General features: G+C 37.2%; 1 protein-coding gene across 12 annotated transcripts in view; it reads right to left on the bottom strand.

Annotated features, from left to right (window-relative positions):
* The window catches only part of LOC134530542 (transient receptor potential cation channel trpm), a 435,446-nt gene that overhangs the window by 284,302 nt on the left and 125,467 nt on the right, over positions 1–25,677 (bottom strand). The gene's annotated exons all lie outside the window — the stretch shown is intronic.

Below are 25,677 nucleotides of genomic sequence, written 5' to 3'. Positions count from 1 at the left end.
CTGCTTAATTCCAGGGGTGCCGGGGCCTTCATTACCCCCCTCCCCCCACCTGATCAACGCGCAGGGTTGTAAGTCATCCTTAGAAATGAGTTCAATACCAAGCGCCAGTGACTTCACAGAGGGAAAAAAAAATTCAGCTGCCACTCACTTTAAATTTAAGCCACCTTGTTAAATTATTTGCAATGCTTTTTTGCGAGGCAAAATATTCAATATTATTTGGATGAAAATTTGGTATGGCCTCAAATATTTTGAAACCTAGATGGCGTTATCTGTCCCCCATCGAGGAGCATGACCGCACATTTGTGAGAGTGTGGGGTCTGTCGCCGAGCCGGCATCCCCGGGGCTGACCGCGGCCCGCCAGCGCTAACTGCGGGGGCGGCCGCCAGAATGCGCCCCGAGGAAGAAGCTCAAACACTCGGACCGACACACTCGGACAGAGGCGCGCTGCAAATGAGCTAGTGTAATCGCGCCCCCGCCGAGAGCCGCCGGCGCTGGCCGGGGCGAGGCGAGTACGCTCGTCGCCGCGGATAGTGGAGCACCGCGGAGCGGCGCGGGTGGGGGGCGTCGTCACGGTCGATTCTATTTAATGCATGGCGACAGAACAGTTCCAGCACGGACGGAACTATGTTCCACATTGTTTTTATCACGGGAAATCTGCAAACAAAAAAAATTGTATCACTATAGTAACGTTCCAAAAAAAATTGTTTGTCTGTAAAGTCGGTTTACGGACGATAGTTTAAAAAGACAACGTCATAACAAAACATTGATGAAATGATTGCATACTTTTATGAATAAAATTGAATAATTTTTATTGAATTATCACTATTTTGTATGGATAGAAAGAAGAAGTGAAATGAAATCTACAATTTAATTGATAAATTTACTTTTATTTGCACTCATTAATTCAAATATGTTTATTACTTTAAAGAAGAGATTAGTTTAACTATAACTTTTATACATGTTTGCTATTTAACTTCTTCCAATCTGTGTTATTCTGTTAAGGATAGGACGATGATAGGAAAAGTAGGAAACGAATGGGAGTGTTTCAAGTTTAATGTTCCTCGAAAAAGTCAAATCGATGGTTGTTCCAATCGAGTGGAAGAGACATAGATGCGGCGCAAGCGTACAATGAACGTAACGGGACACAGCGTAACGGGACAATGTGCGTAACGGAACACTTTTTCGTGCGTGCAGCCGGCGTTCATCGATTTATTAGACGTTGTTACGTCATAAACATATGATACAACATACATTAGAAGAGGTGTCATAAAAATGGCTGTATATATTTACGTTACTCCATGACGAAAGGGCACACCAAAGCGAAACATTACAATTAAAATATAATATTCAGATCACTAGTTAGATATTACTTGCCTCTTTTAAAAATAAGCAAGTTCTTCGTAGGCACTTCGTTTTATTCCGTCTTATAAGGTCTGTGTTCCGTAGTAAACAAAAACTTGATAGGAGGAAGAAGAGAGTTCTGTTGTGGATTTAATACATTTTAATTTTTATTGTACTCCAAGATGCTTCTGGAGAGTTCGTGTTTAATTTAAGTAAACTAAGCATCCGTGTATATACGAATATTATCCTAAATTTTACGAATATCCCTGCATATTTTATAATCAGCGCTCTTCGATAGTTTAAGCTGAACATTTCCAGTTAAGGGGAGTGACTTTTTCCGACGGTTGGTTTCGTAAGTGTTCAGTTAAGCCTGGCTGAACTTTGTGTTGCCGACCAGGCTGTGCAGTGGCAAAAGTTTGCGGTCAAAATGAGACAAATTAGCAGAGAACGGACAGCAGAACAGTTATGTAATGGGTTTGTAATTTAAGATAGCTCTACCGAAACTAAATTACCAACCACAACATTATTCTCGTACAGTATATTATACATAGTTTATCACAGTTCCGTGTGTTTAAGGCAAGTGATTAGGGCACAAATTACACTTACATAGACATTAATGAGCTATGTGACAGACTGCAAGACCTGACTGCAATAGCACAATTTCCTAAGACCTAATGTTCCGCCAGTTATGAAACAGGTGGCAGTTGATTAATTATCTCCATTCGCCATTTTCGTGCTTGAATCTCTTAAGTTGCTAATGAATCATAATACAAAAAATGTTCCATTATTAACAGCCATAGTTTTATCCGTTCTTTGAATGATTCATGCAATGGAGGATTTTTATTTAATACACTCTTTTGTACATAAACCATTGCAGTTCTGCATTAAAAATTAAAAATTAAAATTAAGAAATAAAAATGAAAACATAAACCCACAGGAAACAATAGGCCCTTCTGTTTGACATCAGATTTAGACTTTTTTTCTGTGGGTTTATATTTTCATTTTTATTTCTTGATTTTCATTCTTGATTTTTTTTTCCCATGTTTATCAGTGAAAAACAGCAATGGCGTAGGTCCCAAAAAGTATTAAATAATTATTTTATCAGCGCAAAATTTAAAATACATAAGATTTTTTCCCCAAACTGGATATGCACATAATACAACGATTTACGTGTTAATAAAGCTTGACAAATGATTAATTATCAATCGTCCTCGAGACTAACTACCAGCAATGGTTACTTTCTGAGTCCCTACCAACTAGCAGCACTTGGGCTTACCCAAATGATTGTTATGTCCAAACCTTGAAAAACATTTTTTTTTTACTTTTACAAGAAAAGTCCTTGGAAACTCTGTTGCCAACGATGTCACTTGTAAAAATGCAAAGCAGAGCTGTAGGAACTTACAAACGGTACATAGCTCTGCCTAGCAGATTTACAAGTGATATCTTTGGCAACTTAGTTTCTCAGGAATTCCTTTGCAAATGTCAATTTTTTTTACAGTGCAACGTGAGATTTAATCTGAGAGCTGAACGCTCTTCCCACGTGACACCCGCAGGTCTCAAGTCACGCGGCTACGCACAGTGTGGCAGTGAGTGGCCTCCGAACCACCCGAGGAACCCGACCAGGTGCTCGCACAGTCGCGTCACGCCGGGGGCAGGTATCGACCTGTGACCCTCGGCACCGGGGCGCGCGACACACGGCGACGTAGGTACACTCGCTCCGCCGCAGGTCGACGTCCCCGCCGCGTCCGACCCGGATGTCCGCCGGACACGACGGATCGCGCGGAGGGAGGGAGGGGCGCCTATCAACCTGCGACCCGGGGGGCGACTTCAGGCGATCCACACACGCGCGCAATCACGTCACCGACGATTGCTACATGTCTTACCTACATTCTCATCTCGAGCGAGGAAAACACTTTGGTTGTATTTACTGCAGTTTTTTGGACTGCCACTGCACCGTTTGACATGGAAAAATGTAAATTTTTTTTATCTTCATTTTTGACGTGACGTCTAATAAATCGAAATACGCCGGCTGTACGCATGAAAAATTGTCCCGTTCCGCACATTATCCCGTTACGTACATTGTCCCGTTACGTACATTGTCCCGTTACGCCGTGTCCCGTTACACTCATTGTACGCTTGCGCCGCATCTATCTCTCTTCCACTCGATTGGAAAAAAACATCAATTTTACTTTTTCGAGGCACATTAAACTTGAAACACTCCCATTCGTTTCCTACTTTTCCTATCATCGTCCTATCCTTAACAGAATAACACAGATTGGAAGAAGTTAAATAGCAAACATGTATAAAAGTTATAGTTAAAATAATCTCTTCGTTAAAGTTATAAACATATTTGAGTTAATGAGTGCAAATAAAAGTAAATTTATCAATTAAATTGTAGATTTCATTTCACTCCTTCTTTGTATCCATACAAAATAGTGATAATTCAATAAAAATGATTCAATTTTATTCATAAAAGTATGCAATCATTTCATCAATGTTTTGTTATGACGTCACGTTAAACTATCGTCCGTAAACCGACTTTACAGACAACCACTTTTTTTATACTTTTTTGATTTCGGGATTTTTTCATGAGAAACAGTGCAAAACTGCAATGGCGCATGTCCCAAAAATTACATTAAATTAAAATTCCCCATTGCATGAATAATTTAAATGGCTTTGGTTGTAGATGACGATTAATCGCGAAATTGTTTCAAGTCGAGATTACACTGTACTATTTTAATTGGACTTTTAATATGGCGTAATTATTTTCCCCAGTCAAAACATAGATATAATTCTACGTTAAAGTTGAGTTTATTTTTGTCAAGACCATGCAAGGTTCTTTCAGCGGCAAGGTAATAAATAAATTTCTCTGACATAATAAACAGTCCAATTTCAACCTGATGGTCTTTTACACACAATAACTAAGGACCTGCAAAGTTCGCTTATAATTCCTAATGAGACTGGCATGCATACTACTACTATACACTTGATTTGATTATGCTCATTTGACCATAGTAGTTTTGACACGCCCCAAAACACGTGTTCATTTTCATCGTTGTGTTTTATATATTTGCTGTGTTGTCCAGGTTTGTTGTCTGTCTGCATTTACTCTTATTGTTGAAACTGTCTCGTCTTTGTTCACCCGCCGTGTTCGTATGTGCTGTCATCGTTGTTTTGTCCATAATAGTTTCATCGTCGGGTCCATCTGTTCGACATCAGCTGATATAGGCCTGTTCTTTGTGGGTTTACGCTTTCATTTTTATTTCTTATTTTGCATTGTATAATTTTTTTTCCATGACAAACAGTGCAAAACTGCAATGACGTATGTTAAAAAATATGATACTAAATAAGAGCCCTCTGGTTCAAGACAAGCAGGCTTAAAGACCTTTTGTAGACGTGCGAAGTCGATCCTCTTCTGAAGTTTGGTTTGTTGGCTCAGTCAGGTCGAAGCGCAAGTCGATGAACCAGGGAGTGACGGATGCAGTCGGGGGAGTTATGACGAATCTTGGCTCGCAGGTGAAATTAAAAAAGTCGAAGTCAAAGTCCAAACGTAAAGAGAGAGGGATTCCCACCCCTTCCCTATTATAATTAATTGTAGTCTTCCCGGTTTCTCATTTAAACTTCGTTTAACAGAATGGAGATATCTCGAAACCTTAATCTTTTTTTTACTTGTGCTTACAAGAAAATACATTTTATTCTTCAATGACATCATGAATTCGATAAGAACGTTATGTTGCTCCTGGCCTGTTATTCATTTATACTATCTGTATTCTAAATGAAGATGTAAAAACTTGGGCTTCAAATAGAATTTGATTTACGCGCGTAATTTACGAGTATCCATCTATGGGTATAAAAATTGTTGAAATGGGACATGAAAAATTTTCAGGTAGTGACCTTTAGGGTACCATATACAGTCCTCTACATAATTACTCTTTGGCTTCTAACTGTATGCCTTACTTTTATAACTGGTATGCCGTCAGATTTAAGCCAACCGGAGCATGTCACATTGCATCGCGTCCGACTGCAGAGGTACGCACGAATATTTTTAAGGTTTTTTTCAAATTCAACCCGACAAAAGATCAATTTGTTTTCCCGTCCCGAGTCTGAAGTTTCACCGTGTGGTAAAAATTAAAACTTGGGACTTCATACTTGAATCTTCACAGTCTTATAGATACCAAAAAGTTGGTATCACTGGCCTGAATACTTACTTGGTAGAGTTTTGAAGTGGAAGCTGGTGGTGGAATACAACGACAGAGAGGACGCGGATTCTTGACAAAGGGCTCAATCACACGTGGGCCATCTATATGTGACTGTTCAACCGAGCGCAGCGCAGCATGAACAAACAAGCTCCTCCCCCCTGCCCCTGGGTCCTTGGTCGCATGCCAGCCGAGGCGAAGACATTCAATGGCGCTTGATTGGGCGTCCCCACAACACAGCGCAAGAGCGCCCTATGGCGCTTCCAATAAAACTTCCCGGACAATAACTTGTGCCGACCAGGCGAATAACCTTGGAACACTCAGTCTTGAACTGGACTCACAATCATCCGTCTCATACGCCCGTCGGTCGATCACGTGACATGCAGCCAATCAGATGGCCCGATGAATTCAACTGGTCCGTTTAAAAATCCCTGTCGGATGGATGAAATGATAACCTCAAAAATGTCTGAAAGGCATTGCCTTTATTTTAAAAGTTTTTTTTGTTTTGTTTATTTGTTTAGATGCTTTCGCATCGTGTTTTAACTTACCTATGAACACGATTGTAAGTATTGAATTTTGAAACAAAAAATTCTTCTGAGACACAAAAGCAATTAATAACGCACGTTAACTAGAAAATATATTGAAATAAAGATTTTAGAGCTTGTTCGATCATTTGTAAGTGCTTAGCGTACATGATCGTCAGACTGGTAAACATTTAAGATAAATGTTATTAAATATTTTAGTTAGTTGGCAGAAGCAAGTATAAAAATATAATGACGGGCGTGCGGTTCATTGTGAATCGCTCGGCTTGTGGACGGACGGGTGACGGACGGATGATTGTGAGTCCAGCTTTCAGAAAGATGCCGACTCACGTGCTGGTCCTCTATGTGAAACTGTCAACCGGGAATCGAACTCTCTGGTGAAGACTGCTGCAAGTTTCCGATACAGCACCGTAAGAGACAACGTCCCCAGTATCATCCAAAACTGTCTCATTCAACTAACAAGAGCCTTGCTCACCCCGCGGTATTTTCCGGCGCCAGGCTAGAATCCACAACACGTGTGCGCAATCGAACTGATGTGTGCTCATTGGCTGATTCTACATCTCGCCGTCTCTACTCGTCGCGCATAATTCGATGAATAGCACAACTTAAAATAAGTTTAGTAAAATTATTATTTTCACACGTTCTCTACGTAATTATTTTTGCTTAATTCAAATTAAAAGTATTGAAATTAAAATCACTGCATTTGCATTTAAAGTACACTTTCATCTAGAGATTGGTTTTCACCAAACAAATTGCTAACCATACTGTTAAAGATTGAAATAACATAATAATAATAACAATATGTTGTTGAATTGAAATCCATAGGGCCATGTTTTATTCGCGAAAAGATTCCGAGTGTAGCTCGAAGTTGAAACACTGTAGCATCGTCTGTGTTTCTTGATTGGGCGAGGTTCTTTCAGATACATGTCTACTGTTACAACACCAATCATAGTAATTCAGTGCGGAAGCAAACACTTCCTGAGTGGCTCTCTCGCAGACGGTCGCCAATCAGAAGGAAGAACCGCTGTTGCGGACATAGCTAATAGGCGTTCAGATTTTTCCGCAAAAAAATGCGTGCCCCTAGAAATCCAGTTCAAACACAACTACAAGTCGGTTATATGCGTGGCGTTGACGGACGAGTGACGTTCGGAGGCTACGGGCAACTGTAATTGGGTGGTTCATGCGCCAAGAGGGTTGCCCGCTTCACACGGGCGGTCACGGGGTGGCACCCGACGTGGGCAACCACAGGCCGAGATAACAAAGGGCGTGCATTAATAGCGGGGAGAACACCACCACGCCACCCGCACCACCAATTGTCGGGCGCCAACAGGCGTGGAAGATTGCTACCGCGACTGTGTTCCGGTGGAGCACGGGATACACACTCTGCCATGGGCTTTTGAGTCCCGACAAGGGGGAGGGGAGGTGAATGCCAATCTACGAGAAGTCGATCGCGCCAAACAGCTTCCTGGAGAAGATTATTACTACAGACCTGCCAAAATTAACATTGTTGCTAGGCTCCAGGCTGGACTTGAATGGCTCTTGTCATTGGATTACGTATTACTAGAGAAAAATTCGCTGACTTATTTCACTTCATGGTATAATCCAAACACTTTTACGTTCATACTGGTTCAGTGATTGGACCACAATTCAACTGAAGGACTCTTGAGCCAATAAAAAATCTTCAGCAATACAAGATTCGAATTACCAGCACTCTAGTTATCAGGTCTTATCAGTTAGAAGCCAATGAGCAGGTGGTATTTGCACGAGTACATAGAGGATTGTGAAGTCTATCCTAGATGGCATTGTAACAGCGAATTTTTCCTGTTCCTACGTATTACTCGACAAATCCTGGAAAACTAGCAGCCAAAGACAAAACACCTAATGAATCATCTAACCAAATCGCACACGACCCAGACAAGCAGTTAACTGTTGCACCAGCAAATGAACGCATGTCATCGATTTGACAATGCTCACGTTCGTGTGAGAGAAATGTAATCGAATTTTGCAGTTCCCTAATCAGTAGAGATTGAAAAAATTCGTGCTTTTGTTGGAATTTAGGATGGACTCCACGATCCCCTACATATTCAGGCAAATTACATCTTCTCATTGTCTATTGCCTCGTGAGACCTGTCAACTGGGATGCTTGCGATTTGATTCTTCCTTTCTTCAAGGTTTTTCACTGGCTCAAAGTACTTCAAATAAACTGTAAGCCAATCACAGACTCTGAATAAAGTTACATTTGTTCGGATTCTAGCATATCGCGAAATGAATTTGCTAATTTCTCAGGTCTCTACTTATATGTCAAGTAATTAACCACTCTATCATTTCGCGCGATATTTCACCAATACGCTTAAGTTCAAACATTTTCTATCTTTTACGTGCACCATTGGTAGAAACCAGCTGTGTGAGAAATATTTCGGAAGTTTACTAATGTATGGACGTAAACAGAAATTGCGAATGGTAAAGTTATTTCTCATAATATTTTCCATTTCACCATATAAATATGTTTAATAAAAAAGTTAAACTCATAGGAAATTTGTAAAACCAATTTTAAAGTGTTCACAATCTCGTTATTTTTTTTCTAACAAAATAGACTGTGAACTGTCATACATTTTGATGGCCTCAATAATTGCATCATGGTTCGACACATCCTGAAAAACAAACTTTAAAATAAACCCTAATCCAACCATATACACCAAAGGCGACGGGTGCGACGTGGTAGCACCCTATCACTGAGCTGATTATGTTAGACGATGTGCAAACTACCTTGGTGCCAAGAAATAATGCAAAGTTTGCAGGTTTCTGACGATTGGTGGAGACTAGAAAATTTCCGGATTCAGTTCGCGATGAGCTAAAATTCACATACTTATACATTTCTGCTGATTCAGCTATTGGCTCACGGGATGGAGCATTGCAGGCCAGTGATACCGATAATATATTTATTTCGTTTGACAGTTGTCTTGTATCTAGAGTTATTTTTTGTAGTGAGGATGATTAATTGGCCTAAACTCGTCAAAAGGTATTGGGAAAAGTAATTTAAATAATGATTTAGAGCTGTTGTTGCTCTTAGAACTGGCAAGCATTGAAATATGGACGGGAATCGATAAAATTAACAAATACATCAATATGTAATATTTTACGATTTTTAAAATTTGTTTTTACTTTCCAAATTTATAATTTAATAATTAAACATTTTCAATATGACGACCAATATGAAATCGACGGTTCTCTGGCGGCCGGTTAATGGGGACTTTCCGTCAGATTTAACCAAACAAATATCTTTTTTACCTAAATAATTTTTTTCGCATCGGCCAAGGATCGAAGCGAGGACTGAAATCGAGAGAATCAATCACTGCATTAATAAGGCGATGCTGGTAATTTAATAGCTCTAGCCATTGAACAGGTGGAATTTTCCAGAGTAGACAGATGGCTGTGAGATCTATTCCAGAGGTTAAAGAACAGAGGCCAAAGAACCTTCGAATCTTTCCAGTCCCAGTCTGGACTGTTAAATTCGCGGGTTCAATTACCTGCCCATTGGCTGCTAACCGTGTGCTAAAGTTGCGTGTTAATTATGGCACAGAGAACTACGCCTGATAAGTGGGCCAGTTGCAGTAACAGCAGAAAGATTAAGCCATCTAATTTTTAGCTTGCTACGAAATTAATACGTGAATTATCCACTTATACTGTAATTGGACACAGAAAATTACTGCTGTAGTTTGCGGAAAATGAATAGTACCAAAATGTTTCTGAAAGGTCTAAAAAATTCTTCTGTCTTCTAGGATTGGTTGATGTATGGCTATTCTTTTTTTCACTCAATCGTTGTAGCCATTAAAGAAGCCATTAAAAAAATATTTTTCCTAGTGAAATAAACGGTATACCGTTTTTGTTTCAGTGACGTATCTGTCTCCAGAAGACAGATAATAAGGCATTCCGAGGTGAAACTGTCTAGTGGTTCGCTAATTACAGCCACACAGGCCGCCGCCGAAAATTTGCTGGACTAGCCAGAAAATCGGCGAGAAAAAATTTATCAACCCATTACTACTGCATGTTCAGGAACTATTTTCCGTGCACTATTTTCTGGGCGGGCGTCCAGAAGAGGAGAACCAGGGAGTCCTCACGAAGCAGCCAGCTGATAATGAAAGCAGAACCCCACGCAATCAAGAGCAAACTTCCCGCCACTTCGAGGAGTGGACACGAGACTCCGCTAAGGCAAACAACCGTTCGCCTCTTCGCTTCAAGCACCATTCACCCGAGAGACACCTCCATCCCGACAGGTTTTTTTTTACACGGCTATTAAATGGTACACAACATTAAATAATTGCGAACACTAACCATACATCGCTCAAATTTAGTCTCTAAAAAACACAATTATTAATTAAATAGAATTACATGGTAATCCTTACTAACCGATAACACTCGCACTTCAAGTATTTATGTAACGTTATTTGCTTTATGGTTCGTGCCCTCTTGTGCGATCAACAAATTAAAGAGTTTCTAAAGACCCCTTTTCTCTACCACCTTCAACGCCATCAAGAGGTAAAGAACTATTTGCTTATCACAAAATCCATCCTTCAAGAAAACAACAATGTTGAATAGTCCATGCACAAAATATAATTTTGTTGGTTAGGTAAATTCCTATCATCCAGAATTATCTCTGGGAATCTATGAAATGTGCAGTTCTAACATTTAATTCGATTATTAACTACACCTGCTTTATAAGTTCAAAGCAAGGCTGTAAAAATACACATTTTTAGTTTCAATGTGAGATGCAATATACGCAAAATGAATTCAAAACTTTTTTTTGTATATGTAACTTCTAATCACGTAGCCTGAAATTAGCCAATTACACTGCGCATGCGCAAAGGTTGTTTGCTTCTAAGTCGGAAACAAAATTCCCGAATTTATCCATTACTTGCTATCAATCTTTATTAAGAAATTTTTTAGATTATTAGTGAGATTTGAGGACTTTCAAGAACCCTTATACTATTAAATACAAATAAAAAACTTTTTAAGGATATTAAGGAGGCGTACGAACCTGTGCTTGGTTGACATTCTTCAATAAAATTTTCTCATTACAGAGCCAAAAGTTCTGGCCAGTTCTGACTGTGAGTAATGATATTTTATAACAGATATAAAGATAAGCGTCTAGACTTCGAGCAAGTAGTGAGAACTAGTAAGTCAGCCCTAAACAATCCAAGAAGAACTCGTGATACAATGCAGTTTTTTGGACATACGTCATTGCAGTTTTGCACTGTTTGTCATGGAAAAATTCCAAAATCAAACAAATAAATAAAAATAAGAAGATTAATATTCACAGAAAACAAGAAAAACAACTGATGTCGAACAAACGGAACCAAAGATGAAACTGAACAAGTAATATGGACAACACAACGACGACAGAACGGATAAAAAATGTCTACCTCTAAATATCATCCAGCACAAGAATTCCGTTGAAGGAACTTAGTCATGAAAAAAAAATGGGCGCGTGTACTTAGGTACGCGCGAGAGAAATTATACTTATTTGGCATCATTAAAATATAATTTTTAATTGCGTGCAAAAATAGTGCGTAGAGTCCCTCCGCGCGGAAGAAGTGAAACTTCGTAATGTGGAAATGAAAATAGGAAGGGGTAGAAATTGATTTTTAGTGAAATCATATTGTATCAAATTAAACTAAAAAAATAAAGGAAATAAATTTGTAACGATTCATAGATTGATTTTCAAAGAGAGAGACAGAGAGAGCGACACCTATTGAATGTCTATAAAACTAACTTTTTTATGAGAGCAGATTTTCATGAAATAAATCATGAAATCATTCAACGATAAAAGCTGTTTATTTAACCAAGCGGACGGGTTCGCCCCAAAGAGAAAATTGACGCGGCGAGACCTCGTGGACATAGAGAAATGACACACTCACTATTTATGTGTCTATGAATTTAAATTTCTGCAATTTAAATTGTAATATACAAAAAGGGTATTGAAAATTTAAACAAATATGGCGACACTACAAACTGTCAGGATCTTTCTATTTTTTTTCTTACTCTCTACTTAGTTCCTTACAATAGCATTCACTCTCGCTCTCTCTCTTTCTATTCCCCCTCTCCAGGAGCGTTAAACGTTTAACGCAACCTTGTTGGAAGTCGCATTAGAAGTATACCTTCAATAAAATAACAACACAGACGAACACAGTGGGCTAACAACGAGACAGGTTAAATACAGGCCCCCAACAAACCTGGACAACGCAAACGCAGCAAACATATTTACACAACAATGAAGATAACCAATAACCTACTATAGACAGCACAGCGACGACAGCACTAAAGAACACAGATGTCAGTTCCCGAAACGTCGCAACTATTGTCATTGGAAAGTGTACATTGATAGTTCAGCTTGTGCTAATCTAATAATTAAGACCAGAGATTCAGTTGCCAAAACCCATAAAAAACATCTGCAATTCCTTTTATACGCGGCGTGATGCTGATAGAATCTAAAACACCGCAAGCATTTCGTATTCTGGTAAACAGAAAGAAACCGAAAACAATATAAATCCTATATATATTTTTTCAAACCATCAAATGCCCAAGCATGTGTACAAAAAAGTCAGGACGGTTACGCATATCCATCTTCAGGCAGAAACCATTCTGCCTAGCACCAAGAGGAATTCAATTTGATTTCCGGAAGGAGCGGCGTCGTAAAAAAAAACAACACGATGTTCGAAGCCCGAGGGAAATACATTTCTTATGTAAGGAATTTATTGGTTTATGGCGTTACCAGTCTTGATATTCTACGCGCGAAAGGTTATTTGCAAAAATAATGTGACATCGCTGTTTTGAACACATCGCTGTCCTGAACTAGCTACCATAATTCATATGTTCAAGACAAGCATGCATGATGTATGGCTTTAAATACACTCAAGGACGTATTAGTTTTCTTGAATGAAGGAAATAATAATAACTGAGCCGAGGACTGAGTTTCTTTCATTTCGTGATCACTTTGCTCTGATTTCGCGATGAAGAAATGGTTTAATCATTCTCACAATAATTCCACTGTAACTAATTATTTTGGCAGGAGAGTACTTACAAAATGATATTTTGGGGCAGTCACAAATTGATCCAGGGCACTGAAGATGGATTCCGAAGAAGAAATAGTCAGTATAAAAATTAAAAAAAAAAAACAAGCAAGGACAACCACTGAACGAGTGATAAAATGTACAAAACAACCGACACAAGGATACTGAAAACAGGAAACAACGAGGACAGCACAAACGAATACAAAAGCGAAAAATCGAACCAAAAAAGAGGGACAAGACAGCGAAAGTAACACAGGTGACCACATCAGCGGGCTGAGTACGACCACTCGAGGAGGCCCGCGGTGTTCTCCACGCTCCGTCGCAACACGTGCCGCGTTCCGTGATCACGCGGTGCGTGTTCCGTTATGATCCGCGAGACACGTGTGCCACGGCATAGATCAGGGACGTCAAAGGCCCAGCAACCACTGAATATTTAGTAACGTGTGCGTTAAATAAACTACTTACTGCGTTAATGAAACACAAAAAAATTGATTCACTGATAGATTACAATTTCTCTTTTTTTATTTCGGGCATTTAAACGATCGGTGCTTTGTTTGATAATCATTTAATTTAAAGACTGAGCAAAATAAATTTTTGTCGTCAATGTTTTAAATACCTGTGTATTGTCATACGAAACCATGGATAAACAGCAGGGGCGCAACAACAAATTTCCAAAGGGGGGGCAATATACCTTCTTATAAAGAATCATCGATCCCCCTTATTGAAGCGGGGGGTCCGGTGGTCCTCCCCCGGGAAAATTTGTATTTCAAGGTGGAAAATGGTGCTATTTAAACAGTTTTAATATCTAAAAATTGATTACACAGCACTTTCTTTACCCCCGTTTGCCCCCACTTCAAGGTTTCAGAGGGAGGGGGGCAAAATACCCTTTCCCCCCCCCCTGTTGTTGCGCCCCTGATAAACAGTTTCTAGCCTCAAATATTGCTTACGTTCAACTTCATTGCAAATAAGTTAGGCTCCTTAACAGTCCCAGCTATGATAAAAAAGATAATCGTGCCACTAAAATTTCAAAATATTTTAATATTTATTAAACTAAAATTACATCGCTAACCTGTTATTCGTTGCACACCACCAACTGATACACACTTGGTTTATAACGTAGCACTGGTGCGATGAATGTGTGTTCCTACTCAGACGGTATATAACGTCATAACGTCAGAACGTCATAAAATGGTCTGAGTTTAACTTCGTATCACGGAGCTTCTTCCTGCGCTAATCTCCACGCCCTTCGAAGTATAACCGCGACTTGTGTCGCGGAATGTGTGTTCGTAATCAGCCCGCAAAGCTTCGTATTACGAAACAGTCACAACACGGGAGCTGGAGTTCGTCGGAGTGTCAAGGCAGACCGCGGTCCAATCACAGCGCAGCGAGCCAGGGCACAGAAGAATCTCGCTAACAAACGGCGGATGAAACGCGGAGCCGGAACGTGCCAAAATTCCCCCCGTGTTTACGAAGCGCCAATTACTGCAGCCGCGGTCGTATTTTAGGATTGTCAAGACCGCGGCAATCCCGGCCCGCCCCGGAACCAGTCTCCATGCCGCGGCGTTTTAAATGGGTTAGTAGTTTAGTGCCAGTTTGAACAGCCCATTACATTTCGGACGGGCATCCCCCCCCCCCCCCACACACACACGCGAGCGGTGACCAGGGACATAAACATGTAGCCAAGCGTCGTAAATCACGGGCAACCAGACTCAGGGAGTCCGAGAGCGACCGGCGTCGTGCAGGTCTAGGAGACATCCTGAACACATCGTCATCTTACCGGGGGGAAAGTGCTTTACGAGCCTACACTGTCCACGTGGCCCGAGCAGCGAAGTAGCAGTCCGCTCGGACTTTTGAGCAGGGAAGCAAAACAATCACAGTCACGAAGAAAGCTAACATGCTTCCCGAAATGGATCTGCATGCCTTTGCCATAAGGGGCCTCCCTAGTAAAAATGTTTAGCGCGGTGGGCCACTGGCCACGTGCTACTGCCAGTGGTTGGGCGTGGCGATATACCTGAGCCTGTCGCCTGCGCCGCGGAGGAGGGGGGAGAGGGCGTTTCAGCGAGGGGGGCGGAATAATGGGAGGGTTGTCATTGTGTGGACTTATACCTGCGTTATCTGCGAACAAGATCGTGGCAAGAAAGGTGACTGTTTTTCCCTTTCGCTACATTCAACCAAAAGATAATGTTCTCATATTGCCTTGCTTGCTTCCTGACAGTGTTTATTAACTTGAAACATTAAATTAGTGTTGCGATCCAGTCCATATCCATTAAATGCAAACAATCGTCAATTCTGTTTAAAACATTTATTTTTATTTTTTAATTATGTTCTACATAATTAATAGATTTACATACATTACAAAAAATTGTCACCAAAAATTGATGTGTTAGCTTGTGTTTTCAGAAAAAAAATTGTAAAAATTGTTATAATTAAAAAAAAATTTACAACATTATACTTTAGAACTGACATTTGTGTGATGAATGGTTTTGCACGAACATTATGCTTTCATCCATAAAAGTCTTCCGCACCGCGACGAGAAATCACGTCCTACTAATAGATTGAGTAATAAAACTGGGAATAAAATGATGAAAATAATATTAAATATTTTTACTCTTAGACACAAATCAACTTTTGAAATCGCAATAACGACAAACAAATTTTTAACTTACTTCCTGAAGAAAAAGTGCATGTCAAACTCACTTTAAAATTCTGTAGAGAAAAAAATGTCAGGAACAAACAAGTGATCCCACCAACGACACATCGTCAACTTTGTATTCTAGGGTTCACGTCGTATTTAGTTACACTAAATATTACAGCATATTATTATTTTCTGGCACTTATTACATGTTTAGCATTTTATTTTTTTAATATTTTTTAATGACTTTAACGTTGCATAATATGATGAATAAATATACACGAATGAACTGGAATCCCGTTCCGAGTTACATACAGACTGTTTACGAGCAGTGTAAATTTCTTAGCTGTTGCAACAGCAGCCTACAGGTGGATTCAGACTGCAGGCTTAGTCAGTCATGCTGAATCCACCTGAGTTCAGATTTTATCGAAGACAAGTGCGGGTGGTATGTAAGAACTCAGTGTGCACTGACTGTTGTGCTCAAGGTGTCAGTGAAATGTATAGCTGGAATCACGGGCGAAAATCTGTAGGATTCCCTTGAGGCCCGCGCGATAACGTGAAGATTTTGCAAATCCAAGCGGGCACCCTCCGATGGGCTTTTTTTTTATTTCAGGGAGGTTCGGGCCACCCTGAGATTCTCCCCTCCTCTCGGAATGTACACATGCAGCTGGAATTAATTTTTAGCCAAGTACGTCATTTGGTGCTGTATTTAGGCTGTCAAAGAAGATACGAAACATGGCTGCTTTGATAATTGACGATAACTCCTTTTTATTGTGAAATAGTACCCATCTACAACGAAATCCCTACATATACCACCACTACTGTTGGGGATTTTCTATACAAACTATCAAAATAATTTTGGTTTCGTCACTGTCACTAGCTGTTATTGTATCATACGAAAACATGTTTGTTTTGTGTATTAATTTACGGTATTCATCTCTGTCAAAAAAATCCTTTTCGATAATAAAGTGTAAGCAAGGTAGAATATAAGGCTAATTTTAAAATAAAAATTGAATAAAGTATTTTTTTCTTGCAGTAGTTCAAATTTTTGAATTAATTTTGTTGTTTGTTAAAAAAACCCTTCTAAAATCAAAGAAACTACCTACTTCCTAAATAGATAAATAGCGCTTTAAGAGTTCACACGCTTTTATAAATATTTAAACGCCAACATTTCAAATGTAGGTTTCACATAATGATAAAATCTTATCTATTTTCATGGTTACGCCTAATGGAAATAATACACAACAATTCGTCATAAATGTTTTTTATGCTTTTAATAACTACTCTACACATGAGCAAATTTCGATATACATAAAACTAAGGAACTCTGCATTACATTTTAAATCTGTGTACGACACTAACAGAAATTGAAGCATAAAATAACATTTTTATTTTTTAATTAATAAGTATTTCATCAACGTGAGCTATGCTTTCATCTCAATGAAGCCACGCTACATAGAGGAAGTGCACATGTATTCAGTCATAACAACAGACCCTGCGGATCACCGAGTAAACTAATGAATAGAATTCATAGCATTACCAGGGTTTTAAGACATATTTTCGCTTCTACTCAATCGCAACATCTCACTTAGCATGTATAATGATATTGTTTCAGTAAACATAACATAAGACATATTCGCCCCATGTACAGTAGAGGAAACTAAAATGTTTGGAACACTGTAAACTAATTGTATTGTCATTTCTGTAGTCGCTCGAAGCGGCAAACTATGTATTATTGTTCAATAAAACGAAATATTGAAACAAACAAACAATAACATTACGTTCAGACAATTCGTTTCGTGAAGTGAATGTAATAAAATACACAAGACAGTTTCTTATAAATACACACACCATTACCAAAACACAATCCCATAAAAATCATATAATATTCCATGTCGACTTAAAATTATTATCTATTATTCACCATGATAATTTCTTGCGGGTAGCCAGCAGCAAAGGGACACAATTTTTATTCATTTAATTAACTTTGACCAATCTTGTAAAACCTGGCATGAGCAAAGTAAGCTAATTCACAATTTTATTTTGCGTCACAATATTAAACATCAACTAGTAATGAATTAAGAGTTTGCTTCGCTTGGTAGAACATCGAATATAGTCATCTCCAGGTATTAAACTGAATTTTGAAAGAGGGACTCAAGTTTCTGAACAAGTTGTTGACTTTCCTGATGATCCATCGACAGTTCGTAAACGGTCTCATCGTCGGGATGTCGATCTTGGGACCTTTTTCCTCACCATAGACCCGTGGTCTGTTCTACCATTCGCACAGCTATCCCAACCTATACAAATAGCCGAGTGCTACTACTCCCGTTGCTTCTATCATGGAGCTCGCCCGCAGTCGTACTTCCCTATCCAGCCTGCGTAATACACGCGTCCTACCTGCTAGCCGCCAAGAACGCGTCCATTTGTGAAAAAGCCTCACCCGCTAACAAATACTAACTCATTAATTATAATATGCAAAACATAAAAACATTACATATGCGATAAAACAAAATTTGCTGCTGTCATAAGCCGAAGAAAAAGAATCAAGTTGAAATACCTATAACATAGACAGATAAATCTAAAATAGAGTTATCGATAGTAATGTATGTCATATTACACTAAATACGTGTTCTTACTAACAACCGAATTTAAAAATAATATAAGTTACTTTTTTTTCTTTTTCAACCATAACCGCATAGACGAAACAATAATTTTGATAAAACATTTTGTATAACTATACGACAGGACTAAAAGTACATTGTACGTAATAAGTATTTGCTTATAGGAATTAATGCTGCAGAATATACTTATAGATTCAAATGCATAGAATTTAATATATTTTGGAATTTATTTGGCAATATGCATGTACAAAAGATTGAATTTGAAATGAATTATCTGTTTTTAACTACAAATATAATTTTATCATTTCTCACTTTCATTCAAACTTCAGAGTGTCATTTTCAACAACAAAATAGCCACAACTTCACTTAAAAATATTTTAACTTGATACTTATATTGTATAACTTTTGATGAAATTAAATGTTAAGAGTTTCATTTAAGTTCGAAAGGAAACATAAATATTACGTTCAAAATAAATAACAAACGTTTTGTCTAGTTAGGAGTTCCGCGTCATGCAAATAAAGGAAAGTTAAACTTTTCAGTATACGGCTGCAATAATTATAGAGGAAAATGCTATTTATTCATTACATTTAATTCCCGTTTGAAGAAGAATAAATCGAAAAGTGCTATACCGAAAGTATAAAGTTGAAGTTCAATATTGCTTGTCAAGTAAGTTCAAGATCAAAATAAAAAAGAAGAAAATTTGTTTTCTTGAATATATTTTTTTCAGAAAAGTATACATACATACAATATTTTTTAAAACTAAAATAAACGTTTTTAGTCCTTGAGTATAAATTTACTGAAATATTTTTTTAGTTAATTAATTTTTTCATGCGAAGAAATATTTAATTGTTAAAATCACGAGAACATAATTTATTACGTTTATGTATTCTAAAGCTTATGTTAAAGATCGACTATATGCTATTCAATTTGCCCAAGAATTTTACTGCAATAGGAGAGCATTGCAAAAACACAATTTAACTAATAGGTAGGCCTATTATCACAATAAGTTATGTTCATAAACTATATTAAAGGGAAACAAATATTTATCATTTAATGATATGCAAGTTTTTCCTTTGAGGTAAAAATTGAGGTATATTTAATGTAATAAGTAAATCCTCTCATAAAATTTACTGAAACTAATATTCTTCATTGTCCGTCATATTATGATTCCAAACAGTTCAAATCAACTGAAACATGAAATAAAATAGTAAGGTTAACCATGAGGTGTGGAAGAAATTAGAGAGTGCTTTGTAAAAAGTGTTAAAAATTTCTTATGAAATATTGTAATTATTATGTTCGTACATAATGTAATAAAAAATTCAATACATGAAATTCAACACATGGGTACTTTTTATTGCAAGTTATTAAACATACCTATATTTTAAAAACACATGTGCGTATCTAAGTCGAATTGTTATGTAATACATGATGAACAATAACATTACCAACACAACTTCCCTTCCAAATAACTTTCACCCAAAGATAAGGCCGCGGACAAATTATACACACTGGTCGCACGAGGAGCTGAAACAAGTCTTATAAGAAAGCCGGCCGGAGTAATTCTTTTCAAGCCAAAGCTGAAAGTAATGGATGTTGTTTGTCTAAAGCAGGCAGTGAAATTACATACAAGTTTACAGAATAGCCATATAAGATCTTTGACGCTTCTTATCCCGTCAGTGGACTGTACGCGAAGAACCAACTGCATCATGGCCCGCCGCCAGTTATATACTTACGTATGAATACACTTGTAAACGATGGTTTGTATACTTATGTAGGTTGCCGACATCGATAGGTATTCTTTGGCAGCTCGATGTGGATTCATTCGAACACGTTTGCGCTAAACACGACATATTTTTACATAAGAGTGACATCGCGCACTGAAAAAAGTTGCAGGTCTGTAACGCAACAGTGATGCAAATATTACATAGTTCGAACATTTTCTGGAGCACGACATTCACTTTGGGTAATGCTAAGCTACTTGATAGGTACACTTTACCCGCTTTAAAAGTGATAGCTTAAAAAAAAGTGTACATGGAAGCAGACTCAGCCATATGTTTATTGCTGTTGTGTTTGTCATAAACCTAATAAGTTCAATACGGCCTGTAAGTAGAACCCATGTTTTTTTACGACTTGTGTACAAGCTGTGGTTGTACAGCGAATTTATATTCTTAGTTAACAAACGTCTATCATAACAAATTTGGAATAAGGCTACCTTAATTTTTTTTCTAGAACGAAAATATCTGGAAATAAAAATCAAGGAAAAAAGCATGAAAGATTACGGATTTTTTTTCCAACAACAAATAATTTATGGTTTAACTGCTTTGTGTACTATATAAAAACATAACAAGATTTCAAAATTTTACATTTTTTTTTACTATCCGTTATAGTTATGTTTTGTTTTAACTCATAAATATTTAAGTTGAGTGTACAATAATTTATGTCACACTGCTCCGGGTTGCAGGTAAAGTAACAGGCGTGAAATTTGATTAGAAACGCGTTCTATTAATTCAGGCCCTTTAATTGGGCGTGACGGACCATGTGCCAAATATGTAACAATTATAAGTAGGTGAAGTATTAAACAAAAAGAACTTGAATGCAAAATAATGCATCTAAAAAAAATAATTTGCAAGGTTCTTTCATGGATGTTGTAATGTATGGGCAATATTTACTTAATTTTTGTTTTTGGATAAATTAATTGTGGTTTGTAAAATTTTAATAATTTTTTATAATTGCTGTAAAAAATTTATTTCCTGTCCTTATTAATTAATCGAGCTGTAGAAATAAGTTTATCTGAAAATTTACGTCATCTTCATTAAACATTGCCACTATTTATACTTTTTAACTTCCAAATGGTTTTTGAATTTTGTAATTAATAACGTACCATCCATAATTACATATGTGAGCGATCGGTCACTGACCTCATCTTCAATACTCCTCGTGACTCCTGCGCCAGGAGGAACATATATATACTCCTGACTAGCTTATTTAATATAGATCTTCCCTTGTTTTTATTTTTTATTTATCATTCCATGAACATTTTTAAAACAGAGAAGACCATCAGATATCTATCTAACCAAAAAGCATAGAAAAATAACATTTAGTTTTCAAAATATGATTTTTCTTTTAGTTTAAGATACATTTTATATAAACCTACATTTTTAAGTATGAAAACTTTTGTAAATAGTTAACCATTTGGTTAATACCAGTATAAATTTTTCTTCAGCGTTGTAAGATGTGTAAGATCATTTTGGAAAACTAAAATAATTAAAAAAAATATTGGGTAGTATAATAATTGTTTTTTGAATATTTATTAAAAATAGAAGGAAAACACTGAAGTGTATGTTCATGTTAAAAGTTAAATAAAATTTTTGTCGAATTAGCTAGCGAGACTGTAAAGCCACCAATAAATAGTTTGTAGGACAACTTTCAATGTGTTGATTGATTAGTTTCAATACTTTATTTCGTAATACATGATCTAGTATGGTAAGCTTTAGGATATTTGTAGTTTAAACAAAAGCAATGTTTTAGAGATACACGAATATAGTCACAGAGTAAGTCGAGCACATGGTACTGTGGCGAGGCACACTAAAAGCAATTCTGAGAATTTCTTTCGGTCATGGGATTATCTTTTACCGGTGCCGGTTGTGGGTTGTCTCCCTCTCACGCACGCACGCACACACAGGTAGCCTGCCTCCCCCCCGGGCCAGGGTCCACCACCACGCTACCTGTGCTGTGGCTGCGAGCTGGCTTCGCCGAGCGGCAGCACGAGACGGTGGAAAACTTTCAAGATTTGCAGAAATTGCGGAAAAGATATCTCGGAATTCAAAGCGATGACTATATGTTTTAAATACATGAATTTCTTCAGAAAAAAATTACATTTTTTTCTAGACTTGTACTTTTTTTCTGTCATTCTCCTAAGCAGTATAAAATGGCCCCAAAGTTGGACAAGTTGGTGATTTTTTATTTCATATTTTGATAGAAAAAAACATAAATGTAAAAGTATACAGACAGTTCGTGTAGTATCTTCTCGTGGGTGAAAAATTTTCAGATTCGTAGTGTCGATCAATAAAGTCCCATCATTATTTAAAAAACATAGTGTTCCGCTAACTTCTGAAGCTACTAGGGAGGCCCCATAAGGCATCAACAACAAACTTCCCTGCTGTTCGATTCCGAGGACCAAAACAAATTTTGGAACTTAAAGATCGGTAGGGTTTCAATACACACCGACTTCAATTGTAAAAAAAATATTTGTGAGATCGTGAAATTCAAACCATAGGTTGCCTAAGAAAAGTCTGTTAGTTTTTTATAAAGTAAGCTACTGGATTGCAGAAAAACTGAAGTTCGAACGGGTAGAACATAATAAAGTTCTAGGTTTAAAAACTAAAAAAAAAAAAAAAGCTTTTATCGTTGAATGAACTACAAATTAAAAATAAAATTTTATTTTCAGTTTTTTGTCCAACTGCCAAATAATGCACCACAACTCTGTATTACTAAAAAAAATAGCTGTTCCGGATGAGTGGCCAGATAATTTCAGATATACTACCCATATTGCCACTAACGAACCCCGGGCACATTTTCCACCATAACCCTATCTAAGAAATAGAAAACAGTATATTTATACAATTTTCGAAATTTTAGGGCCTTAACCACTCCCCCCCCCCCTCCCCTTTTCCAAACTTCGGGCACATTTTCCACCATAACCCGACCTTTAGGATCGGAAAAACTCCAATTTTTTTTTTTTTTAAAAAAACATTGATTTTTAAAATTTCCACCATTCCCCGAATTCATTGATACAAAAAAAAACATGGTGATTACCCATAGCTCGAAATTAGGTTTTTTTGACCCTCTGAACACTCCCCCCCCCCCCCCCTTTTCACAAGACCCCCTTAACACTAAGGTTTTAAGTTATCGAAATAGTTTATTGGGAGAGGTTATTTATATGTATGCAAAATTTCAACACATTCGGACGTCGAAAAGTGGGTAAAAATGAATGGAAAGATTTTATAACATAGTCCATTCTATCATACGTACAGGTCAAGCTAATAAAAGTGTGGTAAAAAGAATTTTTCTTTACACCGATTAAAATAATTTTCCTTTACACTGATTAAAAACATTTTCAAATAACATTCTTGCGTGTGAAAGAAGATAACTACTGATATTTTGGTTTTTAGAGTTTTTAAAGTTTATAATGAAAACTGGATTAAAATTATTTTGCTGTTTATATTCCGACGACTAGTATTTTTTTACCTGTATCTATATGCGCATTTTTAATTAGGATTTTTTGATAATGATTACTCAATTTCAAACCATCCCTCAAGAAGTATTTAATCATGGGAATAAGAGACCACTGAGTAACGAGAAAATTTTAAAGTTTACGAGGCATTCACGAGCAGAGAAAAAGCTTTAGAAAACGGGAAATTTATGGCGCCATCTTCCGGTCCCTTTAGGTGGGTTTAATTTCGCGAGCGCTAAGTCAGCAGGCAGGGACAAACATTCTTTAAAAGGAAACTGCCCTTACTTTCTCACCTTTTTTTCATTAACAATGAAGGCTCGTTTCGTACGAGGGTCTGAATAGAGAACTAGCGAAAGACTCGCTTAGTTGTTTCCAAGGTCAAATTCATAGTTAACTAGTTGCAGCAACCGGCGTTGCCCGGGATTAACACAGTGCGAGTTAATGCGGAATGGATAGCGCTGTATGACAGTGTGGTGGACACAGAGAAATAACAGACATATGCTGTTTGTATGTCTATGATATATGATTTTCTGTTTACCCATGGCGATCAGTTGAACGGTTTAGAAGTTTATGCGCTGCAGTTTCATCTACCGACGAGCTACAAAACAAAATGGATAGCATAAAAACCTTCTCCATGAAAAAACACTTCGATGTGCTAACTTTCATGGCGAACGGTCAAACTGTGTCGGAGTTTATCAGCGTCATAATACCAACAATATATGCACACACACACACACACACACACACACACACAGCAGCCTAGTCTGGTAAACTGAAAACAGTGTGGAGGAAAATTTAGTTTTAGATGTTATTTTTAACGTTGTATAGTAATGTTCTGGAATACTATAAAGTAATACGCCGGTACGCTAGAAGAATCTTGTCTCCTTTTGTCGTTTCTGCTCAAGGGAAGGACATACTTTAGGCCCAACCCGCTACATAAGACGGCTTTGTATGCGCACACACATAACAAAAAATTATTGCGGGAACTATACAATACTTTTTTCAATTAACAACCTACCAAAATATTTTTGGTGACAAAAAAATATGATTTTGTAGTGTCGATAAAGTGTCTTGATAGTGATAGAAAATTGTTGTTGCCGCTAATAAACGATATAGTCTGTTATCTGTATGCGTATTTATCTTTCTTGACTGTTTTTGAGGTTTGTTATAGCATACAGGATAATCAAAACTGACGTATGTCCAAAACTACATCTTGAATCAACATTTTTTGTTCTCACAACTAATATTTGATTGGATGTAGGACTGAATTTTCAAAATATTTAAAGCTATCCACAAAACATTTTTAGTGCATAAAAACTAAGAAACTAATATTTCTTGAAAACCAAATGTAAAAAATCTCGACAGTGAAATGTATTCTCACCTACCAGTAAAACTTCACAGAAAATGTATAGCATATTAGTCTTTATAGAGCTTCGATTTGTTTTGCTATCCAATTGCTGACTATTTGACTATATCATCTATTGAAAGAATTATGATAGTTTACTTCGCTATTTTTCTGTCTGCTCTGCAGTATGACATTCTGGCCTGGGTTGGAATGGGCAATACGTTAATCAAACCACTAATTACAGTTAAAAAACTTATTTTACGAGTCTTTAAAAAAAATCATGCATTCCCATTATAGAAACTTTTTAAATTTTTAAGAGTATTTGATATTGAAATATTGTATATTAGAGCCGTAATAATAAGTATGCTTTGAAAGTAAAATTGGTTAAATTATGTAGCTTATAATTATCCTACACGGCATAGACAGAACATAATTTTATTTATTATTTTATTTCATCAAACAATTCAACAGAGATCATTAGAATTTTTGCATCCTAAAATAGTAGCTCTTCTTCCTGAAGAATTAAAAAAAAATTATTTTCAAATATAAAATATGTCAATATCTGGCTGAATAATTTGACTGATGAAGAGATTTCTTTAATATTTAAGTATGGTTTTATATACTGTAGTAATTAATGTACCTGTATTTTTCCTTTAAATATTAAATTTTGACATTATTATTTAGAATTTTTCTAGAAAC

The sequence above is a fragment of the Bacillus rossius genome, chromosome 3 (genome assembly GCF_032445375.1).
Source record: "Bacillus rossius redtenbacheri isolate Brsri chromosome 3, Brsri_v3, whole genome shotgun sequence".
In the NCBI taxonomy this organism is placed as follows: domain Eukaryota; kingdom Metazoa; phylum Arthropoda; class Insecta; order Phasmatodea; family Bacillidae; genus Bacillus; species Bacillus rossius.
Note: the sequence above shows the minus strand (reverse complement) of the source record. Positions and strands in the feature narration are given on the sequence as shown.